Raw genomic sequence first — 15,335 nt, 5'->3', positions numbered from 1 at the left:
GAGCACGTGGGCCTCCCTGTCATGGTTAGAGCTCATTTGCTCTCCTATAACGGATAGTGTTCTGTCATTGGAGTTCTTCAAAGGATGAAAATCTATGTTAGAGAACACATCCGTTTGGCACCTCTAATTACTAGCTTTCAACTGCATTGTTTTGAACAAGCAACCTGTTGACTGTTGTTGTGTGAAATGTCTTATCTGAAGGAGGAACTTGTGGTATAGGAATCAAAATGATAAAGAGTCTATTGGCAGTCATTTCTTTGTATATTTACCTTGACAAACACAGCTTAATCATTTACACTGTGCCATAGAAAAACCTTTCCACTGACATGCTGTTCTAAGGAACCAAGCCCACACCTATGCATCAATCATTTTAAAACCCCACAAAATCCTTTGTTATGTAGGCAAGTCTAAAAGGGTTTGGTGATAGGGATAGCCCAAGAACAATACTGTCTTAGGCCAGGACAGATAATTGGCATTTTTTTCGAGCTAACATTTTGATTAAATATACATTTTTTTTCACTGTGGGAATGGCATTCCACTGAGCTCATAATAACCCATTGGTGTTACAGTGTTATTGAGACTGGATGGATCTGCTGAGCACTCAGGAGAATGGTGTTAACCGAGGAACGTGACTGGGAACGTGACTGGGGCGGCAGGTAGCCTCGCGGTTAAAGCGTTGGACTAGTAACTGAAAGGTTGCTAGATTGAATCCCCTGAGCTGACAAGATGAAAATCTGTTGTTCTGCCCCTGAACAAGGCAGTTAACCCACTGTTCGTTCCTAGGCTGTCATTGAAAATAAGAATTTGTTCTTAACTGACTTTAATAAAGGTCAAATAAAATTAAAATAAAACGGTAGGACTACATAGTCTACATACAATGTTTGTCGTAGTTTTCAGCTGACAAACCAATAGTCTGCTCCAAAGCTATATAGATAGATTTCTGTCAAAATGTTGTAAAACCCTCACAAACATTTATAGATGCACAATTGAGAGCATCCTGTCGGCCTGTATCACCACCTGGTACAGCAACTGCACCGCCCACAACCGGATGGCTCTCCAGAGGGTGGTGCGGTCTGCGCAATGCATCACGGGGGCAAACTACCTGCCCTCCAGGACACCTACACCACCTGATGTCACAGGAAGTCCAGAAAGATCATCAAGGACAACAACCACTCGAGCTACTGCCTGTTCATCCCGCTACCATCCAGAAGGCGAGGTCAGTGCAGGTGCATCAAAGCTGGGACCGAGAGACTGAAAAACAGCTTCTATCTCAAGGCCATCAGACTGTTAAACAGCCATCACTAACACAGAGAGGCTGCTGCCTACATACAGGCTTGAAATCATTGGACACTTTAATAAATGGATCAATAGTCACTTTAATAATGTTTACCTATCTTGCATCACTCATCTCATATGTATATACTGTATTTTATACCATCCGTAGCATCTTGTCTAGGCTGCTCTGTTATTGCTCCTCATATGTATATATTCTTATTCCATTCCTTTTACTTAGATTTGTGTGTATCAGGTATTTGTTGTTGAATTGTTAGATTAGGTGTTAGATATCGCTGAACTGTCGGAACTAGAAGCACAGTCATTTCGCTACACTTGCAATAACATCTGCTAACCGTGCGCATGTGACCATTAACATTTGATTTGATTTTGATTTGACGAATGAGTAACAATGTGACATTTTGACAGAACTCTATCGCCATACTGTGCTGTGATTAGGAGATCCAACGCTCTTATGCATAGCTTCGGCAGAAACAATTGTCTGGTAAAACATTAGAACAGTGACATAAACATTCTGAGAAGGCCCGGCTTTTACACTGACCACATTCTAGGGATGTGCGCACGGTTAAATCGATCACTGGAAAATCCAAAAGGATGTCAGTATTCGATGACTTCTGGCTTCTTTTAGAAGACATTTACAGGCCTATTTTAACCATGAAGGGGCATTTGTCTGAATGAAATAAAATTATCCATGTGACATTGCTACAGCCTGCACACGTTTCACACTGTGTAGCTTGTTGCTGTCGGGCAATCAAAGTGGCACTACAGTTGTTGTAGACAATTAGCCTGGAAAGCTAGCTAGTTGACTAACCTATTGCAGCTAGCGTCTTTACCTCAATTTGAAGCACTCAATACAGGCACTACCAGATGGTACAACAGATAACATATGGCAGCAAAAAGTTTGTCTAATGAGCACGAGAATGACTACTTTCTCTCTACCTCCCGTCACCAGGCCCTGTCCTTCCCCGACCTGCTGCGGCTCTCCTGAGTTGCTCAGCAAACAGGTGCTGTTGAGAAAAAAAAAACATTTAGACTATCCAGATTTCCCCCCAAAAATCATGATATTATTCAAATAGTGAAAATATTTCAAATGCCCCATCCCTACTACATTATACATCTAAAAGCATTGGATTGGTGGAGACATGGGCTAGTGGGACTTTCCATCTGTAATTTCCTTTCAAATCAATGTACACTTTCTGAGGAAGGAGAGATGATTGGGATGTAGCGCGAGTCTGAAGAGGCATTATGGGTAGTGGTCTTCCGGTCAACTCTTCCTGAACCCTAAGATAGTGGTCTCACGATGAGGCGGCAGGTAACTTAGTGGTTAGCGCGTTGGGCCAGTAACCGAAAAGTTGCTGGCTCAAATCCCCCGAGCTGACAAGGTAAATATCTGTCATTTTGCCCCTGAACAAGGCAGTTAACCCACTGTTACCTGGGTGCCGAAGACATGGATGTTGATTATGGAAACGCCTCCACAACTCTCTGATTCAGAGGGGTTGGGTTAAATGTGGAAGACACATTTCAGTTGAATGCATTAAGTTGTACAACTGACTAGGTATCCCCCTTTCCCTTAATGTATGGAATGACAGATTTTTTACCTCAGGAATTTGATCCAGCAACTTTTCGGTTACTGGCCCAACGCGCTAACCACTAGGCTACCTGCCGCCCCATTGTGAGACCAGTATTTTAGGGTTCAGGAAGAGTTGGAAGACCACTACCCATAATGCCTCTTCAGACCCACGCTAGGTCCCAATTATCTCACTGTCCAATCAACATATATGATGCTGTTGCTGTCTTTAAATCAAGAGACTTGAAGGCTTTTTTCTTTAGTAGCACACTTAGTTCACAGGGTTCAGGTGTGACATTTCATACCCAAACAAGAGGTATAAACACCACCAATCGCATGACCAATGTTTTGAGTGAGCGTGTGCACGTGGAGCTCTTAGTAGTCCTTGTGAAATATCCTGATATATAAGCCCCACTGCCAGACCACATAATTAGCTTTTGACCTACATTTCTCCCAGGCTTTTCGTGTGTAGGGCGCAGGTCAGTTTCCCTGGGATTAAGTCTTGCCATTTCAAGGCAATTATTTTATTCTCACCACCACAACTGTGACTTTCAAGAAGACCAAGTACGTAAGCTTCCTTTTCACAGCGAACTGTTTATGGTTGTGTGCGTTGACTCGCATCAGATGCCGTCATTCTGAAGAGACACACAGTTGCCAGGTCCCATCTCAGAGTGGGAGAGACAAAGTGAGAGGGTTTACTCCGCCCAAAATGGTCCATGTTAAGCAGATCATGAATTATTAAGAAAGTGCAGTTTGTACGGGGGTCAATAAGAGAGTGATAAAAATGAATTGTTATTTTGATATGTGAGGCTTATTTGATCAAATAGAAGTTTTGTAATGCTTAGGTTTTTACGAGTGTACTGATATAAGTGTGATGTACATGAATCCTGGAAACTTTGTGCATTTCTTTTTGTATTGGACTTGTCCCTGTTGAAATTGGAGACAGTCTATGCATCTTCATGAGGCTAGAATTTCATCTCACTCTCCATTGAGTACAGAAGGTTGATGACAACACCCCTCATCGAATATTCAAAAAAGTATTCAGATTACAAGATGTTTCCACCATAAGCACCTTAATATGGGAGGACGCTGGTGGTGATGGTTGAAGTGGGGTAAGTGGAATGGTTTCAAATACATGGTTTCAAATGCCATTCCATTCGCTCTCTTCCAGCCATTTTTATGAGCCATCCTCCCCTCTGCAGCCTCCACTGGTATATACACCAATCCAAAGAGGAATAGGCGGGAGCAAATTGACAGCCCGCTGTTCCGCTCTGTTCCACCCATTGTTCGGGCGGAGACACAAGCATCTCTTCATTATATACAGTATCTCCGGCCATCTGTGTAACCAAACGTGGAACTCATCTAAAGAAATCTGGACATAGCTCATCAGCCTAACTCTACTCAAGCCAACAAGGTGAAAAATCTGTCAATGTGCCCTTGAGCAAGGCACTTAACCCCATTTCGCTCCAGGTGCGCCGTACTACTATGTTTGACCCTGTAAAACAACACATTTCACTGCACCTTCACTACATGACCAAATGTACAGTGCATTTGGAAAGTATTCAGACCGCTTGACTTTTTCCACATTTTGTTACATTAAAGCCTTATTCTTATTCAATTCATTTGATTCCTCATCAATCTAGACACAATACCCCATAATGAAAAAGTGAAAACAGGTTTTAAATTTGTTTTACAAATTAAAAACAGAAATACCTTTTTTAACGTAAGTATTCAGACCCTTTGCTATGAGACTTCGAAATTGAGCTCAGGTGCATCCTGTTTACATTGATCATTCTTGAGATGTTTCTACAACTTGATTGGAGTCCACCTGTGGTAAATTCAATTGACTGGATAGGATTTGGAAAGGCACACACCTGTCCATATAAGGTCCCACAGTTGACAGTGCATGTCAGAGCAAAAACCAAGCCATGAGGTTGAAGGAATTGTCAGTAGAGCTCCGAGACAGGATTGTGTCAAGGCACAGATCTGGGGAAGGGTACCAAAACATTTTTGGGGCATTGAACGTCTCCAAGAACACAGTGCCCTCCATCATTCTTCAATGGAAGATGTTTGGAACCACCAAGACTTGTCAGATCTGGCCAAACTGAGCAATTGGGAAAGAAGAACCCGATAGTCCCTCTGACAGAGTCCCAGAGTTCCTCTGTGGAGATGGGAGAACCTTCCAGAAAGACAACCATCTCTGCAGCACTCCACCAATCAGGCCTTTATGGTAGAGTGACCAGACGGAAGCCACTCCACAGTGGCCGACCACTTGGAATTTGCCAAAAGGCAGCATAAAGGACTCAGACCATGAGAAACAAGATTCTCTGGTCTGATGAAACCAAGATTGAACTCTTTGGCCTGAATACCAAGCGTCACGTGTTGAGGAAACCTGGCATCATTGCTATGGTGAAGCATGGTGGTGGTAGCATCGTGCTATGGGGATGTTTTTCACCTTTAGGGACTGGGAGACTAGTCAGGGTCGACGGAAAGATGAACGAAGCAAAGTACAGAGAGATCTTTGACGAAAGCCTGCTCCAGAGTGCTCAGGACTTCAGACTGGGCTGAAGGTCCACCTTCCAACAGGACAACGATCCTGTCATTGTCAGAGCCAAGACAACGCAGACAAGTCTCTGAATGTCTTTGAGTGGTCCAGCCAAAGCCCGGACTTGAACCCGATCAAACATCTCTGGAGAGACCTGAAAATGGCTGACAACAACGCTCCCCATCCAACCTGACAGAGCTTGAGAGGATCTGCAGAGAAGAATGGGAGAAACTCACCAAATCAAGGTTGCCAAGCCTGTAGCATCATACCCAAGAAGACTCAAGGCTGTAATTGCTGCCAAAGCTGCTTCAACAAAGTACTGAGTAAACGGTCTGAATACTTATGTAAATGTCATATCTCAGTTGTTGTTTTTTTTATACATTTGTGAACATTTCTAAAAAACGTTTTTTTGCTTTGTAATTATGGGGTATTCTGTGTAGATTGATGAGGAAGAAAACCAATTTAATCCATTTTAGAATAAGGCTGTAATGTAAAAATGTGGGAAAAGTCAAGGGGTCTGAATACTTTCCAAATGCACTGTATATGTTAATTGCATGCAAATAAAGGTTGCTTCACTACCACGCCCAAATCGGAGGCACAATCATGGACTCAGATTGGTCACATTAAAACACAACTTGTCAACACAGAGGTTGAAACATTCATAACCGATGGGCACTGCATCAACATACAAATTGTGTTGTTATCTCTGGAGAAAATAGAACATCTATGTTGCACAGTAGGCTTAATATCACTATCGCTTACCAATCTCATGGTTTATTTTAGGGATGAGGAGACCTTTTGTGATTCCTTAGTAAAAGGGAGTTATGAAACCTGAAGAGACACATTAAACTTATCATTTTCACTGTTTCAAACATCGTCTGCTGCACAAGTGTGTGAATTGTCTGTATTTGTCTTTTTACTGCAATAAACTTTGTGGTTTCTTTAACACAAAAGGTCGCTGTTATGCCTGGAAATCGACTCAAAACCAACGAGGAAGTCTGCAGTATTGGTTTGAGAGTGGTTGTATGAAACCAATCGGTATGTCAAGCACGATCTCAACCGCGCCAACCCGCTATTCATTTCTATTCAGTTTGACTCGTCATGAGTTCATCATCTGAACCGTGCGTTAGTCTAGCCAGCTATCTAAACCCTGTAGTAATCACTGGATGATTTACTGACCGGGCAAGCAAAGCACATGCTCAGGGGCCCTGACCTCCAGGGTGCTCACATTGATTTTGTTAGTCCCTCTCATTCCGATAACATATAAATATTCAATGCGAAAATATACGAGTCAAGGTATTGACACATATACACTAACTATACAAAAGATTAAGGACACCTGCTCTTTCCATGACATAGACTGACCAGGTGAATCCAGGTGAAAGCTATGATCCCTTATTGATGTCACTTGTTAAATCCACTTGAATCAGTGTAGAGGAAGGGGAGAAGAGGTTAAAGAAGGATTTTGAAGCCTTGAGACATTTGAGACTCTCCCCCTCCCACTGCCGCCTTCTCCCTCTCTCCCCCTCCTTCCCCCACTCTCACCATTCTCCCTCTCCTCCCCCCTCCAATCTATCTCTCTCCTTTTCCTTCCTTCCCCCCTCTATCCTTCCTCCCCCCTCTTCTATCCCACCTCTACAGACAGGATATTGACACATAGATAGTCTGTCTGTATATTGACTCTCTCTCTCTCTCTCTCTCCCCTCCTCCTATCTCTCCCCCCTTCAGCCCTCCTCCCGCTCTCCATTCTCCTCCCTCACCTTCCTCCTCTCTCTCCCTCATATGTCCCACCTCCACCTCTTTCTCCTCAGATCCACAGACAGGATACCCTAACGGGAAAATAACATGATTTCGCATAAATTTCCATGTGACATGTCAAATCAAAATCAAATAACATGTTATTTGTCACATGCGCCGAATACAACAGGTGTAGTAGACCTTACAGTGAAAGGCTTACTTACAACACTTAACCAACAATGCAACTGCATTGTATTAAGAAAATACCCCAAAAAGTAAGAATAAGAATAACAAATAATGAAAGAGCAGCAGTAAATAACAATAGCTGGGCTTCATACAGGGGGTACCGGTACAGAGTCAATGTGTCAATGTGCGGGGGGCACCGGTGTCGAAGTAATTGAGGTAATTAGGTACATGTAGGTAGAGTTATTAAGTGGCTATGCATAGATAATAACAGAGGGTAGCAGCAGCGTGGGGGGCAGTGCAAATAGTCTGGGTAGCATTATGATTCGCTGCTCAGGAGACTTATGGCTTGGGTGTAGAAGCTGTTTAGAAGCCTCTTGGACCTAGACTGGCGCTGCGGAACCGCTTGCCCCGCGGGGTAGCAGAGAGAACGAACGGTCTATGATTAGGGTGGCTGGAGTCTTTCTTAGGGCCTTCCTCTGACACCACCTGGTATAGAGGTCTTCCATGGCAGGAAGCTTGGCCCCAGCTGGGCCGTACGCACTACCCTCTGTCGTGCCTTGCGGTCAGAGTTCGAGTAGTTGCCATAACAGGCAGTGATGCAACCCGTCAGGATGCTCTCGATGGTGCTGCTGTAAAACCTTTTGAGGATCTGAGGACCCATGCCAAATCTTTTCAGTCTCCTGACGGGGAATAGGTTTTGTTGTGCCCTCTTCACAACTGTCTTGGTGTGCTTGGACCATGTTAGTTTGTTGGTGATGTGGACACCAAGGAACTTGAAGTTCTCAACCAACCTGCTCCACCACAGCCCGTCGATGAGAATGGGAGCGTGCTCCTTTTCCTGTAGTCCACAATCATCTCCTTTGTCTTGATCACGTTGATGGAGAGGTTGTTTTTTTGCGCCACACAATCAGGTGTCTGACCTCCTCCCTATAGGCTGTCTCATTGTTGTCGGTGACCAGGCCTACCACTGTTGTGTCATCAACAAACTTAATGATGGTGTCGGATTCATGCCTGGCCATGGAGTTATGAGTGAACAGGGAGTACAGGAGGGGACTGAGCATGCACCCCTGAAGGGCCCCCGTGTTGAGAATCAGAGTGGCGTGTTGTGTGTTGTTGTGTTGTTACCTACTCTTACCACCTGGGGCGGCCCGTCAGGAAGTACAGGATCCAGTTGCAGAGGGAAGTGTTTAGTCCCAGGGTCCTTAGCTTAGTGATGAGCTTTGGGGGCACTATGATGTTGAACGCTGAGCTGTAGTCAATGAATAGCATTCTCACATAGGTGTTCCTTTTGTCCAGGTGTGAAAGGGCAGTGCGGAGTGCAATAGAGTGCAATGCATCATCTGTGGATCTGTTGGGGCGGTATGCAAATTGGAGTGGGTCTAGGGTTTCTGGGATAATGGTGTTGATGTGAGCCATGACCAGCCTTTCTATGCATTTCATGGCTACAAACGTGAGTGCTACAGGTCGGTAGTCATTTAGGCAGGTTACCTTCGTGTTCTTCGGCACATGGACTATTGTGGTCTGCTTGAAACATGTTGGTATTACAGACTCAGACAGGGAGAGGTTGAAAATGTCAGTGAAGGCACTTGCCAGTTGGTCAGCGCATGCGCGGGGCACACGTCCTGGTTACCCGTCTGGCCCTGCGGCCTTGTAAATGTTGACCTGTTTAAAGGTCTTAATCTCATCGACTGCGGAGAGTGTGATCACACTGTCATCCGGAACAGCTGATGCTCTCATGCATGTTTAGTGTTACTTGCCTCAAAGTGAGCATAGAAGTTATTTAGCTTGTCTGGAAGGCTTATGTCACTGGGCAGCTCTCAGCTGTGCTTCCCTTTGTAGTCTGCAATAGTTTGCAAGCCCTGCCACATCCAACGAAGGGTCAGAGCCAGTGTAGTACGATTCGATCTTAGTCCTGTATTGACGCTTTGCCTGTTTGATAGTTCATCGGAGAGCATAGCGGGATTTATTATGAACTCCTTTAGCTCAGTGCGAATGTTGCCTGTAATTCATGGCTGTTGGTTGTGGTATGTACGTACATTCGCTGTGGGGATGACATCCTCGAGACACTTATTGATAAAGCCAGTGACTGATGTGGAGTACTCCTCAATGCCATCAGAAGAACCCCTGAAGATATTCCAGTCTGTGCTAGCAAGACCGTCCTGTAGTTTAGCATCCTCTTCATCTGACCATTTTTTAATCGACCGAGTCACTGGTGCTTCCTGCTTTACTTTTTGCTCGTAAGCAGGAATCAGGAGGATAGAGTTATGGTCAGATTTGCCAAACAGAGGGAAAAAACACGATTATGTGTGTGTAACGGCGTTCGTCTGTTGAAGGAGAAGCGGACCAAAATGCAGCGTGGTGTTTACTCATGTTCTTTAATGAAGAATCGACGATACATTAAATAACTATATAAATACAAAACAACAAACGGAACGTGAAAACCTATACAGCCTGTCTGGTGAACAACTAACACAGAGACAGGAACAATCACCCAAGAAAACACTCACAGAATATGGCTGCCTAAATATGGTTCCCAATCAGAGACAACGAAAAATCACCTGACTCTGATTGAGAACCGCCTCTGGCAGCCATAGACTAATTAGTCACCCCAGGTCACACCCTGGCCTGACCAAACAAATAAAGAAAACACAAAATACTAAGACCAAGGCGTGACAGTGTGTCTTAAATGAAACCGTCAAGTGATAGATTTTAAACAAATACATGTCTGTCAGTGAACAACCTCATGTCATAATATGATAGTGAAAAAAACACACCAATCTCATATTTTCTTTAAACAATAAAAGCTCATTTATTAACACTTCTGTAAATGGACATACAGTGTTTTCGAATGAAAGTCTTCATATGTTCACATGTATTAATTTAGAGTTCACATGTTAACACCACCTTTTCACACGTGAGGAGCATTACAAAATTTCACCTGATGTGAATTGCAGATTCAGATGTGAAATTTGCTGTGTGAAACAGCAGATGTGAAACTCTCACATGTGGAATTGAATTTTCACGTGACACACTGTTGACATTTTGTTTCCCCATGTTGTCACATATATTTCACGTGTTTTCCCGTGCTCAAATTTGTAGTTTCATGGTATAACATGTTGAAATTTTGCATCCTTATGTTGTCAAATTTATTTCACATGCGATCATGTTTTCACATGTGTAGTTTCATGTAAAGCCATGGCTGCGAATATGGAGTTTTCACCCCCACCTTACCCCTGCCTGCCTGCCTGTCTGCCTGTCTGCCTTCCTGCCTGCCTGCCTGCCTGCCTGCCTGTCTGTCTGTCTGTCTGTGAGTGTATATGTCTGTCTGTCTTAGCCTTTCACCAATTTACCCATTGCAGCTTTATCACCAACTATTGCTTCAATTTCCTGTGGAGGTGGGAAAGAGGAGAGAGGTTGTGGGAGAGAGAGGAGGGCGAGGGAGATGTGAAAGGAGGGGGAGGGAGGGAGGGAAAGAAGGAGGGAGAGAGAATGGAGAAGAGAGAGTGAGAAAAGGAGAAGAAGGAGGGGGATAATGAGGAGGTAGAGGGGGAAAGTGAAGGATGGAGGGAGAGAGAGAGAGAAAAGGGGGAGAGTGAAGGAAAGGGAGAGAGAGGGGAGAGAGAGAAGCATATCTCAATGCATATCCTTTTGTATTGAATGCAATGTATTGAGTTATGCTTCACGCTTCTTGATGTATACCTTTTTGCAAAAGCTTACCAGACTGATGCTTATCAGCTGATACCAGGCTGAGCACAAGTCATGGCAAAATGTGGAGAATTGGAGGAAATTTGCTTTAAAACTGCAACATTTTCTCCCCATTCTATGGCAAAATGTGTAAAACCGCACGAAATTTGCTTAAAATGTACATTTTCTTCCCTCAAACCCATGACAAGATGTGTAAAATTCCAGGTTTAAACTCAACGTTTTCCCACTGATGGTCCCAAGGGAACCTTCTCTGGGGGATCTTTGTCTAGTTCCCTGTACGTTCCCAGGAGGTCACTGAGAACCATGACCTTTTAGGACATTCTCCCGAAGTTCCTTAGTGTCCACATCGCCAACAAATGATCATGGTCCAAACACACTAAGATAGTCGTGAAGAGGGAACGACAATGCCTATTGCCCCTCAGGAAACTGAAAAGATTTGGCATGGTTCCCCAGATCCTCATTCAAAAGTTCTACAGCAGCACCATCGAGACCATCCTGACCAGTTGCATCACTGCCTGTATGTGTCTGCTCAAACGTTCAGAAACAGACTCCATGAGGGTGCTATGAGGGCCCGATGTCCACAGGTGGGGGTTGTGCTTACAGCCCAACACCGTGCAGAACGTTTGGCATTTGCCAGAGAACACCAAGATTGGCAAATTCGCCACTGGCGCCCTGTGCTCTTCACAGATGAAAGCAAGTTCACACTGAGCACGTGACAGACGTGACAGAGTCTGGAGACGCCATGGAGAACATTTTGCTGTCTACAACATCCTCCAGCATGACCGGTTTGCCGGTGGGTCAGTCATGGTGTGGGGTGGCATTTCTTTGGGGGGCCGCACACCTCCATGTGCTCGCCAGAGGTAGCCTGACTGCCATTAGGTACCGAGAAGAGATCCTCAGACCCCTTGTGAGACCATATGCTGGCGCGGTTGGCCCTGGGTTCCTCCTAATGCAAGACAATGCTAGACCTCATGTGGCTGGAGTGTGCCAGCATTGATGCTATGGACTGGCCCGCCCGTTCCCCAGACCTGAATCCAATTGAGCACATCTGGGACATCATGTCTCGCTCCATCCACCAACGCCACGTTGCATCACAGACTGTCCAGGAGTTGGCGGATGCTTTAGTCCAGGTCTGGGAGGAGATCCCTCAGGAGACCATCCTCCACCTCATCAGGAGCATGCCCAGGCATTGTAGGGAGGTCATACAGGCACGTGGAGGCCCCACACACTACTGAGCCTCATTTTGACTTGTTTTAAGGACATTACATCAAAGTTGGATCAGCCTGTAGTGTGGTTTTCCACTTTAATTTTGAGTGTGACTCCAAATCTAGACCTCCATGGGTTGATAAATTTGATTTCCATTGATAATTTTTGTGTGATTTTGTTGTCAGCACATTCAACTATGTAAAGAAAAAAATATTTAATAACAATATTTCATTCATTCAGATCTAGGATGTGTTATTTTAGTGTTCCCTTTATTTTTTTGAGCAGTGTATACACACACACACTACTGGTCAAAAGTTTTAGAGCACCTACTCATTCCAGGGTTTTTCTTTATTTTGACTATTTTCTACATTGTAGAATAATAGTGAAGACATCAAAACAATGGAATAACACATATGGAATCATGTAGTAACCAAAAATGTGTTAAACAAAATATATTTTATATTTGAGATTCTTCAAAGTAGCCACCCGTTGCCTTTATGACAGCTTTGCACACTCTTTGCATTCTCTCAACCAGCTTCATGAGGTAGTCACCTGGAATGCATTTCAAATAAGAGGAGTGCCTTGTTAAGAGTTAATTTTTGGAATATCTTTCCTTTTTAATGCATTTATGCCAATCAGTTTTGTTGTGACATGGTAGCAGTGGTAAACAGAAGATAGCCCTATTTGGTAAAAGACCAAGTCCGTATAATGGCAAGAACAGCTCAAATAAGCAAAGAGAAATGACAGTCCATCATTAATTTTTGACGGTCAGTCAATGCGGAAAAATCTTTCTTGAAGTGCTCTCATGAGGACCGCTACAGGAAAGGAAGACCTTGAGTTACCTCTACTGCAGAGGATAAGTTCATTAGAGTTACCAGCCTCAGATACTACAGCCCAAAGAAATGCTTCAAAGAGTTCAAGAAACAGACATCTCAACATCAACTGTTCAGAGGAGATTGCAGCAAATAAACCACTACTAAAGGACACCAATAATAAGAAGATACTTGCTTGGGCCAAGAAACACGAGCAATGGACATCAGACCGGTGGAAATCTGTCCTTTGATCTGATGAGTCCAATTTTGAGATTTTTAGTACCAATCGCCATGTCTTTGTGAGACGCGGAGTAGGTGAACGGATGATCTCCGCATGTATGGTTTCCACCGTGAAGCATGGAGGAGGAGGTGTGATGGTGTAGGGGTGCTATGCTGGTGACACTGTCAAGGCACACTTAACCAGCAAATATAGCTCAGTATTTGTATTATTTTTATACAGTCATATATTGGAAGGACTGACCCACTGGGCACAGACATCAATCCACTTAGGTTCAATGTAATTTAATTGAAGTGACGTGGAAACAATGTTGATTCAACCAGTGTGTGCCCAGTGGGGACTGGCCATTCCCTCATGACTTCAGCTCAAATTTGACTAATAACTGCTGTCTGAGATCGAATAACTAGACATTCAGTCAACACAACCCACTCTGTAGTTTCTTAAAAAAACAGCTACTGGTTGTTGATATTCTGCATTCAAATGTACCTTCTTCTTGACCCACAATCATGCATTGTCACAAGCAAGGAGGCATTTCTGCCTCTGGCCATATCAACATACTCAAAAGGCTGTGTCTGGTTTGGCAGAGTTCCTTGATATAGCAAGAGACCGCTAGGAAAACCACAACATTTTGACAAGCTTTCTGACATTGGAGAAATGTGAATCAGTGCTTGCATACATAGCGTGATAGTTACAATAGCACAGTCACAGTTTTCTATCCACTTAGCATAATGATTTATTGGGGTGAGAGTTCATGTGGGCAACAATGATAAACTGTGTCTTCCCAATCAAAATGTCCGTGGATTGCAGATTAGTTCAATAACAATACGATTAGCTGGTCACTAGATCAGTATAAATAGTTTTCTGTATGGATGGGGAAATGTCCAAGCAATGTGGAGTGGATGGAGGCGTCTATTGGTCCGTTGGGCATAGGGATGGGGCCACAGGCTCGTATGCTGTGTAGGAACCCTGGGCTACTTATCAGGGAGTTCTCACCATAGGAAAATAGAGGATTTTCCAAAAAGACAAAGTAATTCGCCCATCTTTTGTATCAAATCCAACAAGAGCTACTCAGCCCTTGATTTCATTATCAGTTGGATTTACACTAATCCCTCTCCAAGTGGAGTTGCCCCTTGTCAGGTCTCTATCCCTGGGTGTCAGAAAAAGCTGAATGGAGAAAGTGGGCGTCCACTATTTAGTTCGGGGTGGGGGGGCGGCTTGGAGATGATGCGTGTTTATGATCATCCTCAAGACTGTTTTTATTTCCCACTTTATGGGAAACGTCAGAGTAATCCCCTCAGGATTCCCCCCTCGAGAGTTCTTTGGCCGCCATAAGCCACACATTCAACAGGCAAAACCCAACAAGGGCTCTATAGAGACTGCTGGTATTAGAGGATGATTGGTGGGGTTTTAATCTGCTCTTGTGGCTAACCTTTTCCCCAAAAAAATGAACCTACAGGGAAGCAAGCCGTGGGATTGGTGGACTGGTGACATCTTTGCTTATGTACATCAGGCCCAGGTCTCTCTAATAGATGTTGTAATTTATAATACTGTAGTTATTTACTCCTTTCAGATCCAAATCGTCTCCAATGTCTACCCTTTTAAGGTCGCTAATTCTGACTGTCTGCATTATGAGAAGAAAGGAACCTCAATGTGGGTAGCATAACATTGACAATGAATTAGGCGACATGAATGCATGAGCATGTCTCCTTTTCTTTGCAAATATTCATGTCACATTGCACACATTGGTGGATTATGGGGTAGCTTAAAGAGCTTAAAATGAGTTCCTTTTGTATGTGATCAAGTCTGAGCAGTGTGCCATATAATGAACTGCTGAAAAGCAACGGGTCTTGTCACAGCACCTCTCTCCCTATACTTTCAAGGTCTCCGGTACTGTCTGAATAGCTGACTATGACAGCCTTACACCCTGATTACAGACCAGCCAATAGGAGTTACCATGGAAATGGCACTCAGGTCACCGTCTTTGTATGTATTAGATTCTTGGGCAAACTACTGAGGTCATATATGTAAGACATTTGCTAGTTTAAC

General features: G+C 43.9%; 1 long non-coding RNA gene across 2 annotated transcripts in view; it reads right to left on the bottom strand.

Annotated features, from left to right (window-relative positions):
* LOC118361532 (uncharacterized) overlaps window positions 1-15,335 on the bottom strand; it is a 61,321-nt gene that overhangs the window by 29,881 nt on the left and 16,105 nt on the right. Inside the window, exon 3 of one of the 2 annotated variants that reach the window (XR_004821013.2) lies at window positions 1,960-2,300. The exons of the other annotated variant lie outside the window; for it this stretch is intronic. This is a non-coding gene — a long non-coding RNA (uncharacterized LOC118361532). Of the gene's footprint in view, window positions 1-1,959; window positions 2,301-15,335 lie in introns of those variants that run through there. 2 annotated transcript variants of the gene reach the window in all.

The sequence above is a fragment of the Oncorhynchus keta genome, chromosome 28 (assembly GCF_023373465.1).
Source record: "Oncorhynchus keta strain PuntledgeMale-10-30-2019 chromosome 28, Oket_V2, whole genome shotgun sequence".
In the NCBI taxonomy this organism is placed as follows: domain Eukaryota; kingdom Metazoa; phylum Chordata; class Actinopteri; order Salmoniformes; family Salmonidae; genus Oncorhynchus; species Oncorhynchus keta.
Note: the sequence above shows the minus strand (reverse complement) of the source record. Positions and strands in the feature narration are given on the sequence as shown.